The following is a 22,928-nucleotide window of genomic DNA, read 5'->3' on the forward strand; positions in this document are numbered from 1 at the left end:
TTAACTCTTTTTGTTGTTACTAGACTTACATAGATTATAAGATGTTATTATTTCGGTTTTCTAGACATTTTATTTACACTTTTAGATTAATTTTTTTGTATTGCAGGTGCTCTAGTTTCCCATGTGGCAAGCCAATGACATATAATTGCATTATACTTATGTAACTAGCAATTACTAGTAGAAATTTTAAATACAAAAGAAATGGAAAATCATGATCATATAATGTTATATTGGACATAAAGAAGTACACACAATTATTTTTTCACCAATGATGACATAAAAATTCTTATTGGAATGCATGGAAAAAATGTTGGGAACCATTCTAGGAACATTGCACAAGAATAACAATTTTAGGGTGCAAATAGATGAAAATGAAGAACTTGTTAGCTAGGAAATTATTTGTAGGTATCCCTACAAGGATTGAATTATTTAAGGTGTTAGAGCTTATTGCATGGAAAATTCCATGTTTGTCCAAAACCAAGAGATTTGGTGCAATAAGGAATATTACTATGGATTACATGTGACAATTTTAATGGACATAACTTAAGTATATCTATGCAATAAACACAATTGAATTCACGATGATATTGATATCCTAATCAACATAGTTGTAAAACTAAAACCATGGTATGTTAGGCCTATAATTGGATGTGACATATATTGTTGTTATTAAAATTTGGAATTTCAATTATATTAAGAAACATTTCATGGTTTTGGTATCCTCCTTTCACAATTTATGCTTTCATATCCCTTATGCCAGAGAGATACTGATGAGCATTTTACTAAAAACAAAGTGTTACTAGAAATACAAACAATTAGTGTAGAAATTTGGCTATATTCCATTCTAAGTACGTTGTTGATATGAACAATACACAATTTTCAAATACAAGTATAAATTGGAGGTGACAAGGATATGTTACTTTGAAATTTAAACACTCTTGAAATTTATCTAGTGGATAATGTTGTCAATGGTTGATTTTGTATATCTATATATATATATATATATATATATATATATATATATATATATATATATATATATATAGATTTATATATAAAGAATATTAATGTTTTTCACAAGTCTTAACACTTATTCATGTTTTCTATGGACATGCATAACTCAATTTGGGTGATAAAGAAATAATGACAATCATCATCCAATAAAAGATACATTTTATTTATTAGTGATGATCATACTAATGATATATGATTTATTTAAACAACATGAGATTAATTTAATCAACATTGGACATGATCATGTGGCTGTGTAATAAATATGTATGATGATTATTTTGGTTGTCTCTCCTTCATACTAGAGATATTAGCTCCTACTTGTCTTGTTCTTAATATGTGATACTCCTCATCATAGAGTGCATTGGTTCTCGTAATCCCTACTTGAGATGTTTGGTTAGGAGGATGTTAATTAGCTCCTAGTTTAGGGGTGGTTAATATATTCTCTCAACTAACTAGATTGGCTGGTTAAAATAGTCTATCGATCTACAACTTAGTTTTATGTATAAATATATGATATTATGTGATAATATAATAGTTTTGTGTACAATAATTCATTTTTTGTATTAGAGTTTTCAATTTTAGGTTTAATTCCGTTATGTTGGGGCCTAGAAATTTGTGATATATATGAAATTAATCTAGTGTAGATATAGAATAACGTATGTAGGCATCTCAAGAACTTTGTGTGCATATTTTCTTAGAAGAGTCCATCCCTGATTAGCAATTGTAAATTTAGACCTGCACTATGTATATAAACTAATTAATGTTAACTTGTAAATCATGGTGTCCTTTGTTTGCACATGATTCGATGTGATGAATCATAAACACCATATTAATGTTTTCCCAACAAATGAAAATTATGGAGGAAACTCAAATTGGGTGGGGCACGTACCATCATCAAGAGGGACAAAGGAGGAAATACAATATACATTAAAGGGAGTTTATGAGGAAAATGAACTACAAAATTTAGATAGGGAATCATGACATGAGAGGCTTGCTAAGCTACCCTTCACAATGATATCTACAAACTTTAGAATAAATACGTTTTTTGTAAAAATTGGAGGAGATCCATATTGTTGCATTAATCCTGTAGTGCATGTGAACCAAGGTAAATAAGTGACATGGAAATAATGAGCGAGGAGGATGCTCTCATGGTGATATCAATTACACTCATCTTTTTCCTCCATATCTTAGTTACCATAAGCTTCGTAAGGCCATTTATGAGATCATAAATAGAAAGATGTATAGTTTTTATATTACATGGATTTCATAAGTATATTTCTCCTTTGTGGTAGAAAATATTACATGTTAACTAAAAAAATATGGATAGATTCATTAATGTGTTCATGGACATGGTAGCGGCCTCTACGAGCATGTGGGCTATTTTTATATGAAAACTTATTTGTTGGTGAATGGACACAATTTTTTTAGAAATTGGACTTTTATATTAGTAAATGGAATAAATATATGGTGATGAATATTCAAAACTAGATGAAGGCCATCTTGTAGTAATGGTTCTGGGTACATTGAGTATCTAGACTACTTTTCTAGATAATTGATGATTACAAGATATGGCCATGTATTTTGGTAGATGGAAGTTTGTCAATAAAATGGCTAGTAGTTAAGTCATTACAGATACTAAATTGATTTAATAGTCTAAAGAAAACTATATCTTCAATGGATCAAGTGGAAGTATAGCTCAATATTGATAGTCATGATGAAGCTCAATCTACGAGGTTTCAAAATGGCAAAAGATTCTAATAATGAATTAATCTGACAAAAGAGAAAGACAAGTACTCATTAAGGGGGTGTGTTGGGGATATTAACTCCTACTCGTCTTGTGCTTAATATTTTATATTCCCCATCATAGCATGTATTGGTTATTGGAATACCTACATGAGATTTTTGGTTAGGAGGTTGTGAGTTAGCTCCTAGTTTTAGATGTGGTTGAGATATTATCTCAACTAACTAGATTGACTCGCTAAGATAATGAATCTATCTTAAGACTAGTTTGATGTTTAAATATATGATATGTGTGATAATAAAATAGTTTTTTGTTCAATAGTTCTATTTCTTCAAAACAGATCAAACATTATAAATTTTTGGAATCTCTTTGAGATATTGCATGGAAAGAAAGAGAATAATGGTGCAAGCACATGTGTAAACCAATAAATTCAAAGGTGGTTGATGATACACTCCCTTGATCAATTTGTATTAACGAATCAAGTTATTCAAAGTTGTAAATTTAATTTATGTAATGAAAATATATGTCCAAGTGATGTGCATTGGTATGTATATATTTCATTTACAAATATTATTAACTTTACTAAAAGCGCGCACACACACACACATATATATATCTAAAAGGATGGTTGGAATGCTATTTTTTTCTTTAAAATATGTTAACTTTACAAATCTACAAGTTCTTCAATTAAATTTTTTCCAAAAATATTAGAATTAATTATATATATAAATTGATTCCACATGAGATTAATACCATACCTGGTACTAGAGTTTTTCACTCTATTAGGATAAAAAACTTTGAAAACGTGTTTGTATTTGAAAAAGGGAAATAATCATGCTTTTATACAAGTCATATGTTAGACCGTGTGTCCCTAGAAAATCACAATGTCTTCGAATGCACTCATAATGATGATCCACCGATGAGTTTTTAATGCGATCTACATCTAGATCTAGAATATATAGAATGTTCATAGATATATTAAAGATTTAGAGATTGAGATCAATGCAATTTGACATAAGGGCATCAAGGCCTTTTCTGCCATCTTTCTTATCTTGTCTCACTCATGTTGTTTCTTCACATGGTATCAAATCAACATCATGTATCAGGGTTCAAGTTTCGAAGTTGGATTAGTCCAATCAATCAACATTCAATCAACAATGGGGAATTCTAGCATAGAAACTAGTATCTTCAACAATCATTTCAACAAAAAATTTCGAACTAAACAACTGATCACTTCTAGATATTCAGATATTAGTGGATTTTTAGTCACATCTTCATCAAAGCTCAGTTCAAAATTTTAAGATTGAAGATAACAAAGGCTATTGGTACAATTATTCATACTTTTTATTCAGGGGTGGGACGTTAGATTGTGAGTCCCTAGGTAATCATAAATTCCAAGAATACACTTGTAATTCTTATCTCGACAAGGTGTCATGATGATCTACTAATGTGTTTCCAATGCGATCTAGATCTATATATAGAAGATATAAAATGGTTATTAATATATTATAAATTAAAATATTGCTATCAATTCAATTAAACACAAGGAAATTAAGGCCTTTTTTACCATTTTGTTTGTCTCATCTTTCTCATGCCATTTCTTAACATCATATAGAAGATGAATAATCCATGCAATTTTGTGAAAACGTAATTGGTAATGATGCTAAGCTTTTAGAGGGGGGGGATGTCACTTCAAAGGGAAAAAATGTAAATAATTTAACTAATTTAAAATGGATGTATACCCTAAGATCGCTCAAAGGATGTCCTTGTTGAATACACTCCTAAATTGGCTTGCAAATACATAACCCCTCCTAATCAAGAAGAAACAACATGTTGTCTCTACTACAACACCCTCCAAAATTTTAGTACATTCAAATTTTGGAGCCTACTATATTGTCGAATCAAGTATCGCATCGGTCTCCAAGTGTCATTTTATGTTTTTTTGCGTGTCTTTAGCATTCTCCAATGTTGTCACATCGACTAGAACATATCTATATTCTTTTTATGGCCATAACAACTTTGTTGTTGTAAAACGACACTTTCAGGTTGCAATCACACACAATTCACTGTTTATACTTAGGGAATGTGCAAAAAGTGAAATTTTGATGTATATTCATTGTTAATAAATATTGTATAAGTTTTCCTAATGAATTAGTATGTGTAACACATGGTTTTATGTCTAGAATGCATATTTCGCACCCCCTGGCTAATCATCCAAACTTAAAAAAGCTTCAAGTTCAAAACGAGCCCATTAAGGCCAAGAGCACATGAGCATACTTCAAAGCCTTCATGGGAGACCCTTTGCTATTTAGAAGTGCACCCTATTCCCTCCTTGAGAGTTGGGTGCACTACAAAAGTATGAATCTGCTTCCTTATTCCAAACTACACCCTCTAGAAGGAGTAAGTCTTCATTGAGTTCACTCCTTTGACTCAAAGAAGCATGCCTTCATTAAACACATTGGTGCACCCTAAAGACCTGAAGTTGAATCCTTCAACTTTCCCCAATGCACTAAGTTCCCTCCTAAACTACTTGAGTGCACCAATGCACCTTGAAGGAATGAAGCCCCAACCTTTAGCCTTCAAGAGTGCATCCTATGCCCTTCCTGAGGCCTCTTGAGCACACGAGCGCACCTCGAAGGGACAAAGCCTCATCCTTCATCCTTCGAGAGTGTGCCTTGTTTTTAATTGAAGTTACGTTAAGTTAGTTATCGTGTAGTTTATGTGGAGGGAATCATCCTATTCACCTTTTTACTTATATGGTTGAAACCTCAAAAGTGTTGGAAAACCTTACAACTTCTCAGCCATGACCTCCAATTGGTTATCGAAAGTTTTCTCCCAATCCTATACAAGTTGATGATGTGATTGAGAAAAATCTCTTTCCATTCACTCTCTCTGAACATGAATCCCATGAGTCTATTTCTGACCTACCATTGGTTGAGAAAAAAGTTGATGCAACTCCACCTTCAGTTGATTGCACCCTTTGCTGGGATGGGGTCCCCACGGGTAGAATTGGATTGAGTTAGTCATTTTTTGTAAAGAATTTTGTACAGAATGTAAAGTCTCCGCGAAATGTGGATGAAGATCGCATAGATAGATAGGGGTCAAAGGGTCTTAGCCCCTTGTTTTGGTCGGTTTTGAAGTCTGAACCATGAGCTACGGGACATGGTATTGTATTAGAAAGACTATAAATAGTTGAGTCATAGCGAGTCTTAGATATAATTGCTGATAAAGAAGATAAGAAGTATGAATGAATGAGTGATGTTGTAATGGTTTGATAAACAGGAAGGTCATTTCTTGTCAGTAGCGAAGGAAAGGCTTCACAGCTAAGTGCGTGGAGGCCTGGAAGAGTCCACAACTAAGTGCGTGGACCCCTACAGCTAGGTTTGCAGGGTAGTTGAAGTCTGTACTGAGACAATTCTGATTAATAAAGACTAATTTTGGGTTGAAAATACTTGCATCTATTTGTTTAATTGTTATGTCACTTTCACTACTTTTTCTATAATTCAATGTGTTTTCTCCACGTGAATCTGGTTAATTGAACATGTTTATGCTTAACAAAATGATTGAATGATATTTGCGAAGATCTAAATCTGTTTTTGGGTTAGCTTCAAATAAGAAAGCTAGGTTTGCACGACAACAGATCTAGATCTCAGAAGCCTTAGAAGACTTGTTCAGTCGTGTGAAGGTAGCAAACCTATCCTATTAGGGCCTGATTAATGCAATTGGTTGGGCCCACAAAGGATTGAAGGTATTTAGGGCTGAATTAGCAGTCTTAACCCTATAGGAAGGTTATATCTACACGAAAGAAGGTCAAAGGCACTGCAATACATCACACTAGTCTCTGGATGCAGAAAATTGGTTCTTGCATCCCCCAATACTGCTTCAGGTGAGACTGTGACCTACACTACATAGGTTGCTGCTGAAAGGGCCGACAGTGTAGGGTTTTGTTGGTTGGCACCACTAAATCCAAACTTGGGTTAGGATCCCTTAAGCCAACAAATGGGTCTATTGTCATGACCATGATCTGCTTACAGGGATGTTCAATGTCGCATCATTGGAATCCGATTGAGAAAGAGATTGAAAAGTGGTTAGATCGGAAGATTCAGAAGTTAGCGGCTCAAGAAAACAAGAATCCACACATGTCGAAGGAGGATTGGTTGAATAGATATCTATATACATAGGTACATGAAATTTTCTTTCACACTTTTCCATGTGAACTATATGAGTGGTTAGCAAAATTGGCTGACGGTCAAGGGAGATGGAAGCTCGATAGTCCTATAGTGTGGACTCTAGAATTGGTATGACAACTAGAGGCATCTAAAAATAAGGTCGTGCAGGCTATCAATCGTCTTGATCAAATTTTGGTAGGATTTGTTACTAAATTTGGAGTTGACACCTCAATTAGCTATAGTGAAGTGAAGAAAAGATTCTTCAAACGACATCGAGGTAAGTACTTGAGGTCTTTGAATACTTCGATTAAAATGCTATTATGTGAAAAGTGGGTAATGTCATTACCTTAATGTTTGGAGCTACGCGAAGTGGTAGTTTTTTTAGAAGTAACAGATCAAGTACAAAGTATAGTCCATTGATTGAACCTCATTCAACTAACGATGAAGGGGCGATGTTGACTACACCGCGAAGCGCTGTTCAGTTAATAACTCAGGGTATTCCAAGGATATCTCATCCATCCACCTTCACCTCCACCGCATACACCTTCACCTCCACCTCTGCCTCCACCTCCACCATTAATCATGGAAAATGAAATGAAGATGCTCATCTTCAAAGGAATAGGAAGTGAAGATTCAGAACAATTCTGGTTTGTTGCAAACGTTGTATGGACAACAAAAAAAGTCACCAATGATAATATAAAGAAGGAAAAGTTGGTTACCGCCTTGCAGGATCGCGTGCTAACTTGGTACATTATGTATTGCGCTGATAATGCTTAAGCGTCCTTAGGAAAGACTTAGACAACTTTGAACAAAGAATTTAGTAAGCCTAAATCTGCGGCGCAGTTGGTAGCTGAATTTAAGGAGATTCAAATGAGAGTCGATGAGACACCTTGGGACTTTGATCAAAGGTTGAAGTGCTAAATCAGGAAGGTTAACATGCAAATGTCAGATACCCAACATCGCAATTTATTTATAACATCACTTTTTCTGCACTTAAGAATACCTTTGTCACAGTAAAAGATAGCAACACAAGCAAAAGCCTTAGAAATCATGATGAGGATGCACACATCACCTATTTAGGATAAAAACTTGGGGTACGACAGATCCACTCGCAGTTAGAGAGTCTGCACCTAGAGTTACAAAGTCTAAAGAAAGAGAAAGAGACTAAGCCAGAAGTTCATGTAGAGGTTTGGTGTTTGAAGTGCAAGGGCCATGGGCACGATAAAGATCATTTTCCAGTATATGCAAATTATCTTATACAGGGGGGGGCTAGCCCCCCTGGAGCTAGAAGCCCCAACCGGGTCCAACACAGGAGTTGTGCTATGGTGTGTCATTTGTCAAGTCATAAGGCAACATGCTATGGATAACTTCCACATATTGCAAAAGTTTGTACAGATCTCTCAATAATTATTCTTCAATTTCTGTAAATATTTGGGCCATGATGAGATCCATTGTCGAAGTTATGAGCTAATGATGGAAATAACCCCTACTTACCATATGCAGGAAAAAAATCTGCCCCTAGATCAAGGCGCAGGAGGAGTGTGTGTGGGTTTTGAAGGTTAGGATGAGGATGAGGAGGAGGACCAGGTAATGGTCATGGTTAGGTTATCTAATACAACTACAGATAGTCGGGGCACTACACACAAGATTTCTGGAATCCTACACACCCTTCGTTTCAATACTATAGACAATTCCACCATGTCATAGAAGACTTTCTGGTGCTAATAGCTAAAATGCAAGAAAAGAAAACGCATCCTCAGTAGCCTACATAGAATTTACAAATGATGAGGGTTGAGCCCAGTGAGGAGGATATAAACATAAACATTGTGTCAAGAAGTGGTATAACAACTAGCGTAGATAAAGGTAAGTAGCCTGAGTAAGAGGGATGGGTACGAAAGGCTGCTAAGAAATAAGTCGATTTTGATCTAAACCGTGCTAAGGAAATGTTCCTAGAGGCAAAGAAGAACTTTGCTGAGACCTCCACCTCAAGTAGTCAGGAGAAAACATTGAAGACTAATGTATCGCAGGAAGTATATCCTTCTATACTAGCTGCCTTCCTAAAAACTTGTATGAAGTTGCTGCATGATCAAAGAGTTTTTGAAGGATTGCAAGATTTAATAGACAAGTGCACCAATAAGGAAAAGGTTCCTACAGAGTAGTGCACAGTTAGAAAGATTGGTAAGCATAAGGCACAAGCATGGTGTGAGATGCGACTAACAACGCACATAAGGAGAGTTTTGCTGGCTGGAGGGATTACAGGTGAATGATGGCGTTACGATTTGGGCATGCTAATACCAGGATGACTGAGAAGTATAGTGGAAAGGATTATCTATGTGATCACCTGGTGAAGTGGACTATGGCGTGGGGGATGGAATCGCAGTCAGAATGGGTACACATATTTTTTCATACCTTGGATATAATCCCCATGAACTCATATCTCGAGACAAAGCTCCGCGATGGCACTGGGAAACGGGATGTATTGAGAGAAAGTTTCTTATTGACTTTCAACCTCAAGGATGGGTTTGCAGGAATCGACGAAGCACTTGAAGAGATTAAAGTGGTTATCTTCACGATGCCAAAGGAACCTATGGAATGGACCCAACCTGATTGGAGCACCTAGCTATGCCACGCATTGGAATGCTATAATGTGACCGTTGAAGAGGAGGAAGAAGACCCGAGGAATATCAATATTCCAGAAATAAAAGGGAATCGCGTAATAGAAGGACCACAAGTAGAGGACCCAGACATCTCCACACCATTGAAAACAAGACAGGTAAACATTGGCACTGAGGAAGAACTGAAGTTCGCGAAGATTGGAGATTATTGGGATGATGATACAGTAGACAAAGTTGTTGAATTATTTCATGAGTACCAGGATCTCTTTCCCACTAAGTTTTCAGATTTAAAGGGAATACTTGGCGATTTGGGTGTTATGTGGATCACATTGAAGCCGGATGTGAAGCCTATGAAATAGAGGCCTTATCACCTTAATCCTAAGTATAAGGAGAAGGTTTACCAAGAGCTAGATAAAATGTTGGATGCTAGCATTATAGAACCTATGGAAGAGTTCGATTGGGTGAGCCCGATGGTAGTCCAAGAGAAGAAACAAAAGGGAGAAATAAGGATTTGCATAGATATGCAGAAGTTGAATGATGCATGTGTCCATGATCCATTTCCAACACCGTTTACAGATGAAGTGTTAGATAATGTTAGAGGGCAGGAGACTTATTCCTTTACTGATGGGTTTTCCAATTATCACCAAATTAAGATTGCACCAGAGGATCGAAGAAAAACCACCTTCACGACAGAGTGGGGTTGCTTTCAGTACATTGTTATTCCTTTTGGATTAAAGAATGTGCTTGCAATATTTTCCCGCGTAGTCATAACAACGTTCAAAGAATTCATTCATAAGTTTCTGGAAGTATACTTCGATGACTGGACTGTGTTTGGATTGGTAAAATGCCATGTAGAAAGTCTACGCCTTATGTTGGATACATGTCGAAGATACCAAATTGCGTTGAATTTGAAAAAATGTATATTCTATGTTCCTTTTGGGATCTTGCTAGGTCATGTTGTGTGTAAGCAAGGATTGATGGTGGACCCTGCAAAGATCGTTATGATTGTGAACTTGGAGGCCCCTAGAAACGTCAAACAACTACGCATGATACTGGGACACTTGATACTATAGAAAATTCATTAAATCCTATGCTCAAATTACCGTGCTTATGGAAAAAATACTATAGAAGGATACAACATTTTGTTGGGATGAGGAATTCAGTGCAACTTAGATGTGTTGAAAGAAAAGATGGTGACTGCACCAATCCTGATATTTCCATATTGTAAGAAGGAGTTTCATGTAAATGTGGATGATTTTGTAGAATTTCCCACTGTAGATCACCTAATAATGCAATACACTAAAGAAAACTACTTGATCTACTTCTACAAACAATCTTGCGGAAGCTTAATCGATTTTGAGCAAGATCAAATAGAACGCATATAACAAAGAATGAGAAATCAATCGCACATGAACACAGAAGAATAGTCTGGGGAAAGCCTTAGCTAAAAACCCCAATCTCTGTATTATCATACAAGTGGAAATATCTTCGGATTACACAAATATTTAGCTCACAAGCTATCCAGCTCTCAGGAAAATCCCTCAATGTTGCTCGTAGACTGAATAGACACAACATATGCCTTCCTCCAGTCCTCCAAGCCTCCTATTTCCTTCCACAGTTTCTCCTGGGATCTAATGCTGCCACCTGTGTGAATTCCCACGTCACACACTCATCAAAACTCAGAAATAATTGTGCAATCCTCAAGGAATGAATTCCATCTGCATGCAAGAGATATCCTCAATGGCATATTCCTGCAACTGATAGTACATTCTCCCATAATCTGATCTCAACTGGGTCTCTGACTGAACTGACATGAAAGAATTATTTATGAGAGAATATTCAGTTATCTGAAGTGTAGTAGTTACATGCATGCATGCATTAACTACCTGAACCCACAATCAGTTCCTCAAACTATTGGAATTAATCTAACCAGACTTAACTCAGTTAACTAAGCTAACTGATTACAACTAAAAGTACAACTCATCCTGATCTCCTTAATCAAGGGATAACTTCCTCAATCAAAGGGGAAACCATTGCATGTCTTCACATAGACTTCATGTTTGATTTTCTCCAACTAATTAACTCAAGATGAATTAATTAATTATTTTACAAACAACTGCTAAGATCAAATTCGAATTTTAATTCTCAATTTTAGTTCAAGGAGTAACTAAAATTGGAACGTATTCATAAATGCTATTTATAGCAGTGTTATTTTTAGCACTTCTATTTTTAGCATTTCTTGTTGCTATTTTCAACACTCCCTCTCAACAAGAAAGGGATTATCAGTCACCCCAATCCTGTCTCTGTGGAACTCGAACTTGCTTTTCGACAATGCCTTAGTCAAAATATCCGCATCCTGTTCCTCGGTCGAAACATACAACAACAACATGATCCTCTTCACCACACAGTCTTAAAGATGATGATACCGGATATCTATGTGCTTGGACCTATCATGAAATAATGGATTCTTAGAGAGTTTGATACAACTCTGATTATCGCAATAGATCATAGTTGGATCCATCCTCTGACCAAACAATCCCACTAGAATATTTTGCATCGAAATGGCCTCACATGTTGCCTAACTAGCAGCCATGTATTCAACGTTTGCTGAGATAAGTGCAACTGACCTTTGTTTCCTGCTATACCAAGAAACTACAGCTGAACCAAGGTTGAAGATTCCTCCTGAAGTGTTGTTCTGGTCTGATGGACTCCCTACCCAATCTGCATCTATGAAGCCTTGAAGCTTCACTCCCTCTATCCGTTTGTACCACAATCCATACTAAGATGTGCATCTGAGGTATCTTAGCACATGCTTCGTTGCCTTCCAAAAAAACTTGGTAGGTCGAACCATAGCTTGAATCAGCTGGTTCACCGCAAAGCAGAAATCTGGTTGCGTGTTCACTAGATACATTAATGAACCCACAAGCTGCTGATAAAAGATAGCAGCTACTACCTCACCTGAAGTAGCACCCTCCTTCCTCCAGTTACGATCTAGAGGATTCTACATGGGCTTGCACTTCTCCATGTGGAATCGCCTGAGTATCTCATTGGCATATTTTCCTTGAGACACAAGTACTTCCCCATCTTTCTGCCACACTTCCATGCCTAGAAATTAGTGCATAAGACCCATGTCTTTCATCTCAAACTCTCTTGCAAGGTCCTCCTTGCAAGACTTGATCAACTGATCATCACCTGTCAAAATCATATCATCCACATAAAGAACAATGATCAATGGTTTACCTTTTACCATGATGTGGTAAAGGTTCGCATGTGCTTCACTCTTGGTGAAGCCCAACCCGGTGAAATAGCTATTGATCCTAGTGTACCAAGCACAAGGTGCTTACTTCAACTCGTACAAAGCCCTCTTGAGTCGACACACATGTGACTCAAGATCAAAGGTCTCAAAACCTTCCGGCTGCTCAATGTACACCTCTTCCTGAATCTTCCCATTGAGGAACAATCTTCACATCCCTCTAATGGATCTTCTAACACATTTGAGCTGATAGTGCCAACATTGATTTGATAGATGAGTACCTTGCTACTGGTGAAAAAGTCTCATCATAGTCGGTCCCCTCGACCTGTGAGAAACCATGGGCAACAAACCTTGCCTTATGTTTCTCAACACTGCCATTCGCTGCCTGCTTTACCTTGTAAATCCATCAGGAACTCACAACTGACTTGTCCTGAGGTCTTGGGACAACATCCCAAAAACAGTTCCGAATGATGGAGTCATACTCCTCCACCATTGCATCAACCCAGATTGGTTGTTGCACTGCTTCCTCAAAAGAAGAAGGTTCGGTCTCTACACACTCCCCAACCAGGGCCATGTAACCAGTGTACCGCTCGGGTGACCTTCTCTATTTGTGCTGAGTAGATGGCTGCCCCACATTCTCTCGTGCATCCATCATCAACCTGTCAGCTTCCCTTGAGCGTTTCTGCCCATCTCTGGAAGACTCAGCATGAGTGGATGTCTCCACTCCTAGATCCTCTACATCTGGCTGCTCTGCATCAGTTTGAGGCTCCTCCTCCTTAGGAATTAAAAGTTCCTCCTCTGCATGCAACTTGAGGTCCCTCTCAAGTGATACTCGCATGGCTTTTTGCTCATCGAACTTCAGATCTCTGTGTACCACTGTCCTCTGACTGGTAGGCAGGAACACCCAATAGTTGTGGGGTGTATCAGTGTACCCCACAAGTATCCCCAACTCAGATGTTGGATCTAGCTTCTTCCCAGCGTCTTTGGCCACATGGTAATAAACTGATGATCCAAAGATCTTGAAGTGACTCACATCATGTCGCTTCCCGAAAAAGGCTTCCATTGGTGTCTTCATCCACAATATATGGTGAGGGCTTCTGTTCTGCAAGTATACTGCTGTATTGCATGCCTCAGCCCACAAATGAAGTGGTAGGCTTTGGTCATGCAACATCGCTCGAGCTGCTCCCACAATCGATCTATTCTTCCTTTCGGCCACCCCATTCTACTATGGGTTATGGGGTGTCGTCAACTCCCGTTTAATTCCTTCTGCTACGCAGAAGTCCTTAAAATGTTGGGAGACATACTCTCCACCATTGTCGCTATGCAAGGCCCTTATTTTCTTTCCAATTTTTTTCTCTACCAAGGCTTTAAACTCACAAAACCTTGAGAAGGTCTAATCCTTCTTCTGCATAAAGTAGATCCAACATCTACGAGAAAAATCATCAATAAAAATAACATAGTACCTTTGTTTAGTAGTGGAGGTTGTAGAGAATGGTCCACACACATCTGTGTGAACTTGCTCCAGGATTTCTCCAGCTCTACTGTCTCGATCCTTAAAGGAAGATTTCGCATACTTACCTGAGCTACAACCTTTGCATGTATTTGTCTACTTCAGTTTTCCCTTGGAAAGTCTGGTAGAAATCTGTTGCATGATCTTCAAGGCTCGATGGTGCAAGTGGCCCAATCTTCTATGCCATAGCTCGCTAACATCTTGGCTCTGCACCAACTCAGCTTTGGAAATCAATGTAGCATAGTCATCTACCTCCAACTTGAAGAGATTCTTTACTCAAATCCCAAACCTCTTGGTCTGTCCAGTGCTGATATGCCTCAGGAATACCTTTCCTTTACTAAAGACTACATCATAGCCTTTGTTTTCCAACGTAGTGACAAACACAATACTCTTCTTCAAACCCGGTACATACTTTACATAAATCAGGGTGAGAGGAGCTCCATGCTTGCTTTGAAACACAACTGTACATTCACCTGAAACATGGTACTTTCCATCATCGCCCATCTCGATCTGCATCTGGAGATCCTTCTCCTCCAAGGTACTGAAAAGATTCTTGTCCGGTCATGTGGAATGAAGCTCCATTGTCTAGGTACCAAACACATCCCACTATCGATGAAACCATGCATGCGATGAGGGAGAAATCCAATTTGAACTGTGAGGCCAGTGCCTCACCATCTGATCCCTTCGAGGATCCCTTCTTGGATTTCTTTTGTGGACAATTCGTAGCATAATGGCCCACCTCATGACAATGAAAGCATCGCACTTTCTATTTGTCAAACTTCTTCCCACCATGGGAAGAACTATATTTGGAATGGGACGCCTTCCCTTTCCCTTTCCTTGCCTTACTCGCTAAGGCTAGATTTTCTTCATCATCGTGCTTTGATGAAGATCCATCTCTGGTGCTTCTTATCTCCTCCTACATCAGATCTGACCAAAGTCGTTCCTAATCTGGCAGTTTCTCTCTTCCATTTACCGAGTCTTGGTAGCTATGCCAGCTCTTAGGAAGACTGAGGAGAGCAAGAATCAGCATGTCATCATCGACTGTCATGATCCCTACACTTCCAAGCTCATCCCTGTAGGTGGTGAGCTTGTTCAGATATGTAGAGATCGTGTTTCCCTTTTCACACTTGATTTTCTGAAGCTTGTCTTTCAGTGCCAGCTTCCTCTGATCATTGTTGTTCTGATAGAGATCTTTCAATGTTTTCCACATTGAAAATGGTGTTTCCTTCCCATGGAGAATCGAGCCTATGTGGTCTCAAACTCCCTCCAGAAGGATTCTCCTCGCTCTAGCCACACATTTCTTCCATTCCGCCAATTCTTGGACATTAGCTGCTCCTAGCTTGGGGACTTCTCGATCAATGAAGTCCTTTAGACCATGCGATCCTTCCAGGCTATATAATTCGAGCTACCATCAAAGGCATACTCGAGTCTTAAACCGTTGAACACCATTGGTGAAATTTGAGATGTGATAAGAATTTGAATTCTATAATCAAGAACTTCAAACTTGGAACTTCTTCCTTCTTTGTATATTGTTCTTCACTTTGATCACCTTTGCTCTGATACCATGTAGAATTTCCCAAGGTAGATCAATTGATAATGCGATATACTAAAGAAAAATACTTGATCTACTTCTACAAACAAACTTGCAGAAGCTTAATCGATTTTGATCAAGATCAAATAGAACACATATAACAGAGAATGAGAAATCAATCAAACATGAACATAGAAGAATACTTTGGGGAAACCCTCAGCTAAAAACCCTGATCTCTCTATTATCATACAAGTGGAAATATCTCCGGATTACACAAAGCTTTAGCTCACAAGCTATCCAACTCTCAACACAATCCCTCAATGCTGCTCATAGACTAAATAGACACAACATATGCCTTCCTCTAGTCCTCCAAGCCTGCTATTTCCTTCACAATTTCTCCTGGGGTCCAATGCTGCCACCTGTGTGAATTACCACATCACACACTCATCAAAACTCTGAAATAACTGCACAATCCTCAGGGAATGAATTCCTCCTGCATGCAAGAGATATCCTCAATGGAATATTCCTACAACTAATAGTACATTCACCCATCATCTGATCTCAACTAGGTCTCTGACTCAATTGACATGCATGAGTTATTTATGAGGGATTATTCAGTTATCTAAAGTGCATTAGTTACATGCATGAATGCATTAAATAAATGAACTCACAATCATTCCTGAAACTGTTGGAACTAATCTAATTGGACTTAACTCAGTTAACTCAACTAACTAATTACAACTCAAAGTACAACTCATCCTGATCTCCTTAATCAAGGGATTACTTACTCATTCAAAGGGGAAACTGTTGCATGTCTTCACATAGACTTCATGTTTGATTTTCTCCAACTAATTAACTCAAGATGAATTAATTAATTATTTTACAAGCAGCTGCTAAGATCAAATTTGAATTTTAATTCTCAATTTTAGTTCAGGGACTAACTAAAATTGGAATGTATCTCGAAATGCTATTTATAGCAGTGTTATTTTTAGCATTTCTTGTTTCTATTTTCAACGTCGTCTTTCATTGCGCTGGGTGCAGTACTAACACAGGTAGGCGAAGGTGAACTTGAACATAGTATAGCCTTCACATGTAGGAATTTATCAAAGGTTGAAAAGAAGTATTCAACGACAGAGTGCGAGGAGTTGGCCTTGGTCTACGCAATGCAGAAATTCAAGAATTATTTGTTAGATGGATATTTCAAGATGTATACAACTCATTCAACCTTAAAGTACCTGGTCAACAAGCCTGTGTTGGGGGGAAAGATTTCTAGGTGGTTGTTATTATTCCAGGATTATGATTTTGAAGCTATTGTGAAGACTGATCGGTTGAACTCTGGTCTAGACCACCTGTTGAGGATTGAAACAGATGAAGAAACTAGTAATTTGGAGGAAGGTTTGCTAGACACAGAACTCTTTACAATACGTGTATAATATGACCATTTTGCTGGCATTATTTAATTCTTAACTGCCGGGATGGTGCCTTAAGGATATATAACTTAGCAGAAGAAAGAAATAGTAGTTCAGGCAGCAGATTTTTCAGTCATTGCGGGAAATTTGTAAAAAATGGGGCAGATGAAATATTGTGGATATATGTGCTAGAATTTGAGTGTGATAGTATTCTCACTGAAGCTTATGGGGGAGCTGCGGGAGGCCATTATGCAAGGAAAGCAACTGCGCAGAAGACTTCCCGCGTAGGATTATGGTGGCCAAAATTGGACAAGGATTCCAAAGCATACTTTAAAGTGTGTGATGCATGTCAACAAATTGGCAGACCATCGTATATGGATGAACAACTGTTACATCCTCAGGTATTTTTGCAGGCATTTGGGAAGTGGGCAATCGATTTTATGGGCCAATTCAACCACCTATAAAGAAAACAAGTGCGCACTACATTATCACTGCCATGGAATATTTAACCAGATGGGCGGAAGCAGAACCAGTGAAGGATTCCACAACGGCAATGGCAACAAAGTTCTTATTTGAAGATGTCTTAACGCGATTTGGATGCTTTAAGGTATTAATGAGTAATAGGGGAACTCACTTTTTAAATGAAACGATTATCATGATGATGGACGAATTTCAGGTCTACCATAAGAAGAGTACACCATATCACCTACAGGCAAATGGGATAGTCGAATCTCTTAACAAAATTTTGAAGAACGCATTGACAAAGGTATGTAATGCATAACATAATGACTAGGATGTGCCTATACCTTCACTACTATGGGTCTATAGGACATCCTGTAAAAAGCTGACAGGGGAATAACCATTCAGATTGGTATATGGTGTCGAAGTGGTGATGCCTATGGAGTACATTGTACCTAGTCTGCGCATAACAACTTTGACAAATATGTCATATCACGAGGCTTTGGAGGAATGGCTCGCGCAACTAATGGAGTCAAAGGAGGACCTATTTCTGGCAGGATTCCACCAAAAAGTGAAAAAGGAACACGAAAAATCATGGCATGATCGTCATATCAAGCTTCACACTTTCAAGATAAATGATCTGGAGTTTTTATAGGATAACAAGTTCACCAAATTTCTGGGTAAATTCCAGATGCATTGGTCAGGACTGTATATTGTCAAGGAAATTACAGAGGGTGGTGTAGTTCAGCTCACGAAGCGAAATGGTGAACCTTTTTTGTGTCTCCTATCCCCCAGAAGTGTCAGATTCCACTACCCCCTCACAAGTTTTGTGAAATGCACACTCCCCCTCCCTCTTTCTCTCCCGAAACCTTCACAGTTTGGAAGAGATCCCTAATCTTCAATGCTAATGGTTTCACAGTCTTCGATTCATCTGGGGATCTGGTCTTCAGAGTCAATAATTATTCTACCAAACATGAACTCTTTCTCATGGATGTGGTGGGGAAATTCTTCTCACTATCCGATACAAGGTACTTTTGACTTCATTAGAGTAAATCTGATACCTTGTAGTTTGTGTACATTTCATAGATATGCATCATTGGCTAAATTTATTTGTGGGTTTAGCAGAGATTGACTGTCAAGGATCGATGGGAAGCATTTAGAGGGGACTATTGTGGGTATGACGTTAAACTAGTGTTTAGCGTTGTAAAATTGGTGTCGATACTCTTCTCCAGCAAACCCTCTGCCAAAGTAGTGTTAAATCCTTCAAAGAAACAAAATACCGAGCTTTGCGACTATGAAATTGAAGGATCTTTCTGCAAGCCAAGCTCCTTGTTCAAAGTATTCGGTGGCTCTCCACAAATTATTGCTTAGGTTGGTTTTCTATCTAATTTATAATGATTTTAGATTAATAGCCCAATGGAAAGTATGGATTTTTATTTATCATGTTATTCTTTATCAAATTCTAGAATATATTGTTTATCAGATTCCTCCTAAAATCTATAACAAAAAAATATAAAAATATTCACTCATTTTTTCAATATGGCAATGCCACAGGTAGCAAGAAAACAAGCAACTTCGGGAATCATGTTAGGAGACGATGTGCTCAAAATTGTTGTGCAGCCTGGAGTCGATCAAACCTTCATCATGGGACTCCTCATTATTTTCTATTAGATAAACAATAAGTAGTCCTAATTAAGGAATGCCCCACTGCAAAAGGCAACAACAGAAGTTGGCTATTAATAGGGGAGGAAAATTCTCATGATATGCAAAATACAGAGAATTTAGTCATTATCAACAGAGGAGATGACCATGCCGTAACGACAGGGAGCAATTTGGGGTCCCCTTCCTCCCTCCAAAGGAGCTGTGTGGACGACAATGTCGTGGGACTATGTCTCTCTGCATGACAGAGCCACAAGAGAATTCTTTGGGGGATTAGAGCTTTCATGAGGCGGATAATTTGGAAGTTTTGGAGTAGATATGGTACCTCTTTCTTTTTCAGAGGTTAAATTTGTTATTTAAATCATAAGGCCTATCCCCAACCCCTAGTACTTTGACCAAGTTCCATGACATGACAATTAGATCGCCTCTTTTTCCAGGTGCCTGAGTAGAGATGGTACCTCGCTCTACAGCTCAAGTGCACTTGTACTTATGTCAACTAATTATTGTGAAATTTCCAATTCCATCAGTCCAAAAGTGACTATTCCCTTAATTCTTTTGTTTACTTCAGTCAACGAATTACTGTACAGTGTCCTTGAGTCAAAAAAAAAAAGTGCCACTTCATGAATTTCATAGAACTCGGTGAAATTTTCGAAAAAACAGCTTCCTTTTATGAAATTAAATTTAATGAAAATGTAAATCGTTGTTTTCATGAATTTTAATTGCTTAATATGTTGCTTTTAAATTTGATGATATAATTTAGTAGGTTGCTTTTAAATTGTTATTTTTTGTTTTTAAAATTATATTCATAATGTATAAATGGATTCAGTGTTCTAAAAAACTTTTAAGATCTAGATTATGCATACAACATTAATTCAAATTTATAATTCCAACCCATCTTGCCAAAATTTAAATAATATTTATTTAAAAAAAATACAATTTTGAAAAAAAAGCTTAAAATAACTAAAATACATGTTAATTTTTAAAATCCTAGTATAAAACATAGCAACGCTAGTTTGTCACTATAATTAATTTGTCTAACCATTTTTACTAGAAATTGTTAAAACAATTTACGATTTTTTGTAGTTTAAAATGTATTTTCAAATAATACATAAATAAATTTGTATCCTAAAAACTACTAAAACATTACAATTATATAAAGTTCACCGCTGCGATTTTAGAAAATATTAAATTTGCATCCCACCAAAATTTAAAATATATATATATATATATATGTATATATAAATAAAACTACAACTATAAATGTGGTGATACATGTGTTTCAATGTAAATAAATTCCAATCTAAATTCCAATCTGGTATCCCATTGTCATGACTCCAATGATAAGTAACAATTTATTTATTTTTTATTTATGGTCCTAATGTTACCGTGGTTTACACATTATAGTTATAATCTCATTCAACTATTGGTAATCACATAGTATCACCATATTCACCCCTTGACATGCGGCATTGGTTTGTTTTATGTACTAACGTACTAGATTTAGAAATTATTTAAATCATTGATTTGGTATCTCGCATGTTGTCCACGTTGAAATTGGACAGTTGGTAACTTTTCCTTTTGTCCCTTCGCCATCACATGGCTTTCCTTATCTATTACACTGTGTAATTAATCCCACCCTACTCCATTCTGTACGAGGCTAGCAGGCTGTCTAGTATCTCAGCTTGTGTGGTATTTCCCGCCTCATCTACGGTGGAGATCGCCCTCTACCATCCAACGGCAGCAGCCATTCGCGGGTTTCCGACCTAATCTATCGGTTGCTTTGGGTGATGGTGCTCATTTGGATAGGCAGCTTTCTGCGGACCTGTTCTAGCTCAATCCATGCATTTAGCTCCAGAGAGCCAAGCCTTTAGACCCTACTCAATTGCCAGCGGATTTGTCACCAAAACCCTTCAGGTAATCAAATGATACATAGTTTTGTTTGTTATGCTTTCTTTTGGCTAAGCGCTTCTTCGATTTACTGAAAGAATCCTTGACTCGTTCATGTCTCATGAAAACTGTAGGTTGGTTTGGCTTTTGAGGGCATCCTACAATGCCAGAATGAGAGCTGTTCATACATTGGTTGAAGCATCCTTTAGCGGGTAAGTTCTTGTTAAAGAACGAAGATGGTTTTCTTCTATATTTCTACTGCAATCCGCATTCCTTCCAAAATTGTCTAACCTTCTGTTACGTGGATTGCTCTCATGTAGTCTGGGTGCCTGTCCCTCATGCGGTGGCCTAGACTCGCCTAAAGGAAACCCTCCTTCAGCATGTCCAGGGTTCCAGGTATGGAAAAGCCTTCCGGCTGAGGCCTCGACTGTTTGTCTCGGAGGTTTTCCTGTGTCCAATGGAGGGTAGTCCTTCTGATTTCTTTTTATATTCTGTTAAATATTGGAGTGGAGGATATTTGCGTCCCCTCAAGGGATCCATGTTCCCATTGCATGACATGTATAACTTATTTACTAGAGTTTGGCATCCCAGTTGACTTTCACTGCTCGGACATTGTGGTTGTATTATCCTAATGCATAACTGTGCACATTATGCTTGCGGCATTTTTTTTTTCCTCTTTACTACTGTACTATATTTACCATGAAGATCTATTGAGTTTATAGAGAGAGTGGTCTCCTTGTTTTATTCATGTTTAAAAGATTGCCGCACTGCGGACTTGCTTGTACTCGAAATCTGGATGTAGCTTCCTTTTCTAGAATTCTTGGTCTCGTCCAACGTTTGATTATGTAATGAATTTTATTTAGCATTCAAATAAATGTATAGTTTTATGGTATTTTATGTATTTGACTTTGGGTTGGACATGTTCCACTTGCGTGCATCTTTCAGTTTGAGAGGGTCCGAACCCTGCTCCTCAATCGCAGTCTTAAGTTTCTTTTTCAATAGCTCTTATATACTACTAGATTCTTATCTTTGTTTTAATATGGAAGAGTTAAGCGCTGAAGGGTTTCAAACCCTACCAAACCTATATACATAGCCATGCTTCAAAGCCAACTTTCTTGGGTTCGTTCACAGTTTAGAAACTGTTCGTGGAGGGGACCCCTGCCATGCCCATAATGTTTCTAGCCCTACCTTAATACAGGGAGAAACATTCTTGCGACACCTTAAAAACTTGCAATAAACTCTATATTCGATTGGTGATATTTTAAGGTTGTCACAGCTCACAGCGAGGCAAACGATGGCATTTTCTACTTTATATTTTTTTTGTTAAATGAAAGGCTCAGCCCTAGCGTGTTGCATGCCATCTAAAAATAATACTAGAATTTAATCAGTTCTGTTCTCTTTCGTATTTTCAGGTCTGTCTATACATTGCATAGTATTTCCACATTTTTGTTTATTATTGTTCCTTAGAACAGATAGCCTAATTTTGAAATGTCTTCCTAAGGTTTCATTTTCTTTCATTCTCTAATGCACGAAACTGGTTATTACATTTAGTATGTTCACCTCACGACAGAATCACTTTGCCAACCTTTAACAAATATTGTTAACGCCTGTGTTACTATACATGTCTTAGTTTCCAACCTGAAGAAAATTGCCTAAACAAAGACGGTTAACTGTAAAATTC

The sequence above is a fragment of the Pinus tabuliformis genome, chromosome 4_1 (genome assembly GCF_031772625.1).
Source record: "Pinus tabuliformis cultivar Carrire ecotype Pingquan chromosome 4_1, CPIR1, whole genome shotgun sequence".
Classification (NCBI taxonomy): domain Eukaryota; kingdom Viridiplantae; phylum Streptophyta; class Pinopsida; order Pinales; family Pinaceae; genus Pinus; species Pinus tabuliformis.